The sequence below is a fragment of the Rhinopithecus roxellana genome, chromosome 17, assembly GCF_007565055.1.
Source record: "Rhinopithecus roxellana isolate Shanxi Qingling chromosome 17, ASM756505v1, whole genome shotgun sequence".
Taxonomy (NCBI): Eukaryota; Metazoa; Chordata; class Mammalia; order Primates; family Cercopithecidae; genus Rhinopithecus; species Rhinopithecus roxellana.
Genome location: NC_044565.1, coordinates 62,850,298 through 62,854,240, shown reverse-complemented (window position 1 = coordinate 62,854,240; position 3,943 = coordinate 62,850,298).

The window sequence follows — 3,943 nt, the reverse complement described above, 5'->3', positions numbered from 1 at the left end:
CTGTTCGATATAATAAACTTCTCTTTCTCGCTCCTTCTTTTGAGAGAGATTCTCTTTTTAGTGTATGTTGATTGGTTTTCCTAAACAGATTGGAAAATTCTTGAGATGCCGTGAACTACAACATTTAGAGTAAAAGAACCTTAAATGATCATCTAGGATGGCCTTCTTAATGTTACAGCTGAGCAGACTAAGTCCATGCAGATGCAGTTGGGAATGGGGTTTCTTTATGAGAGTTACTTTTTGCATTGAAAGTTACAATATCACAAAGAGATTTTAAATTATAAGAATTCTTGTAAGCTTTTGAGTAATGTGTAAGCTAGGAGGAAAGGAGCATTTTTTTTTTTTGACCAAAATCTGACTCTTAAATATTGTAAGAAGGTATTAATCAGGAATTAATTAAGACTGTTTGCTCAAAAACTACAAAAATACCTGCAGAAAAATGTCTCCTTTTCTTGTAAGGCCCTCATTCACAGTCAGCAAATATTTACTGAGTATTGTCTCTGAGCCAGGTACTGTGCTAGCTCTACATATTACATTTCATACATGAGGAAACAAGGCTCAGGGAAGTTAAGTGGCTGACATAAGATTGCACAGCTTGTAGGTGTTAGGGATGACATTTGAGTTCAAGCCTACTGAGTGGAAATCATATTCATACCTTTCAATTGACTTCTCTTCAAGCATGTTCATCACACTTGGCCACATTGTACTTTTTTTTTGAATACACTCTTTTGAATTCACTCTTGAATACATGTGTTGTGGAGACTCCTGCAGTCTCGTTCCTTTCTGATAACCCGGGAGCCATACATACCAGTTACTTAATGAAAATGTCACTTTAAGATTCTTGTGGACCAGGCTCACGTCTGGTGGCTCACGTCTGTTATCCCAGCACTTTCGGAGATTATCCCAGCACTTTAAGATAACGTCTGTTATCCCAGCACTTTAAGATTCAGGTGGCTCACGTCTGTTATCCCAGCACTTTTGGAGACCGAGGCAGGCAGATCATGAGGTCAGGAGTTCGAGACCTGGCCAATATGGTGACATCCCGTTTCTATTAAAAATACAAAACAGCGCGGTGTGGTGGCGCAAGCTTGTAGTCCCGGCTACCCAGAAAGCTGAGGTAGAAGAATTGCTTGAATCAGGGAGGCAGAGGTTGCAGTGAGCCGAGATCGCGCCACTGCACTCCAGCCTGGGTGACAGAGGGAGACTCCGTCTCAAAAAAAAAAAAGATTCTTGTGCTGTTTCTGGTCTCACCTTTGTACTTCAGTAATGTTGATTCTTTGGTGCTTTTACCCAGGTAAGCTTATCTTTGGTTGATTTTGGATTCCTAGCCATAAAATTCTGCCTCTCAAGTTTTGTTGGTATTTAAATAGCTAAAGCTTAGCGTGCTTTGGTTTTGTTTTTGTTTTTTTGGAACAAATTGCTTGGTCATTCTCTGTGATTCCAGTTGTAATTTGAATGGTTGATTTTATCTTAAAATTTCAGTTTGCCTGTGTGGTTAAAACATTTACATACTTTTATCATCAAGCATAGATTTGATTATTTAACAGAAAATATTCTATTGTGAGTATATGTATGTATATAAACATATCACATCGTATTTGACCAGATAGTTGAAGGGTGAAATGTCCTTGAGTTTTGAAAACATCTGTATGTGTAATATTGACTTTACTTTGGTGACTTTGTTTGGAAGAAAACAAAAAGTTACTCTGCAATGTCTAATATCTCCCTCTGCATCCTAAATGGTACAGGTAGTCTGTAATTGAATTTCTAAGTAGCTACTCAATCATTCGTTCAGGACATAGTTATATGAGTACATACTTTGTTCAAGGTAGTGTGCTGTAAAAAGATAGCGGTTATTGGGAAATAAACCGATAAGAGATAGATCCTGTTCTTAAGGAGATTATGACCTGAGAGAGGTGATAAGACAAACATACAAATACCTATAATACTAATTGAATGTGATGAGTGCTGTGAGACAGGTCCTGAAACAGTACTTTGAACATTCAGGGAGAGGGAGTGATTATTGTATTTTCATTTGAGAAAGATCAGGGCAAGTTTTATGGAGGGCTTGGTGGTAGACAAAAGCATTGAGGGCAGGGGATTATTTCTTTTAAGAATAAGGACAAGGAGAACAGTATATTCAGGAAGATTGAATAGCAAAGATGAAAAGACAGGAAGTAATGCAGGGGAAAGTGCAAGGAGTGTGGCATCAGCTGAAGTGGGAGAGGGAAGCATATCGTCTAGGTGTAGTAACAAAACATTGGTGGATTTTAATGGAGGGAGGTGGTGGGGAGCAGTATGTAGTAAGTATGTAGATATGGATGAAAATGAGAAATGTCAATTTTCCAAATTTACGTGGATCTTTTCTTGGCAGGTTTTATACCCCAAATTTTATATTTTTGGTTTTTGAAATGATTCCATATGTAAGGCTTACCCACACTGGGAACTTATTCACTCATTTTTATGTATATTTAAATACAGATTATATGTGTTTTTTTTTTTGAATAGAAGTTAGTACAAAATCTTTTTCACTGCCTTATATTTTTTTGAATTAACTTTTTTATTTTTTACTTTTGATTATGAATTATGCCTTAACCTACATGTGATGTGAGATATGCATATTACATGATACTTGCCCAAGAGTTAGCCAGTTGATCCAACATGATTTATTAACGTACTCATTTTAATAATTCCTCACTATTTTGAAGTCTACATTTTGATGTGCTGTTTCTATACTCCCTTTTTTTCTGATTCTGCATTATTTATTCCAAAAAGAGATACATCTATTTAATATGTGACAGTTCCTTACTGGTTTATATATTGTTACTGATAAGGCAAATCCTGCCATCAACTTTAAAAAAGTATTTTAACCTCCCAGTGGTTCTTAGATGGTGATTTGAGTTTATTAAATATATAGATGAATTTTGGACCAACCAGGATTGCATTATTCCAACATTCCTCCAGCATCGTTCTATGGCCCTTTGTTTATCAGGCCTAATTTCATCCCCTCTAGATGTCCTTTATATTGTTCTTCGTGTACTTCTTTTACATTTTATCTTCTATCTTCTGTTTCATACCACTGACTTTTTTTTTAAGCAGTAAGTATTCTTTTTTTTTTTTTTTTTTTGAGATGGAGTCTCTCTGCCGCCCAGGTTGGAGTGCAGTTGCACAATCTCTGCTCACTGCAACCTCTGCCTTCCAGATTCAAGTGATTCTCCTGCCTCAGCCTCCCGAGTAGCTGGGATTACAGGCGCCTGCCACTACGCCTGGCTAATTTTTGTATTTTTAGTAGAGATGGGCTTTCACTATGTTGGCCAGGCTGGTCTCGAACTCCTGACCTTGTGATCCACCCGCCTCGGCCTCCCAAAGTGCTGGGATTACAGGCGTAAGCCACCACAGCCGGCCTTTTAAACAGTGTATTATCGCTTGGCATTCTTTAAGATGATGGAGTGGACTTGTTTGTTCAGTGTAAAATTGTCTCTTTGTATAAATATAAGTGTATCTGATTGTATAAATGAGATTGGTCATATAATTTGGAAGCCCCTGGCTCTCATTTATAGTTCATGATTTATTTTACTGATTTATTTATGCCTTGCCATGTTCCAAAAAGGATTTAAGGCAGGATGTGTCATGAAGAGTCTTGGACCTTGTTCCAGCCCTGTCTGTTATTTGACTGATGCCCCTAGCCAATGTTACTCATTACACGGAGGGAACAGCGTTGAAGACAACTAATGTCACTGAATGTGCTGTGGTGTGTCTTTTGCCAAACTGGTAGTAATTCAGAGATGATACAGTGTAATTGGGGTACCTTTAAAGATAGGTCCTTTGAAACTTTGCTAGCATACAGCAGAAATTGGTTGGAAGTATCCCTTCAGGTATCCCTGCTGGGTAGGCTGTTAAAGAGCCTTCACTCCTGGGACCCCAGGCACTTTTAGCACAGTAG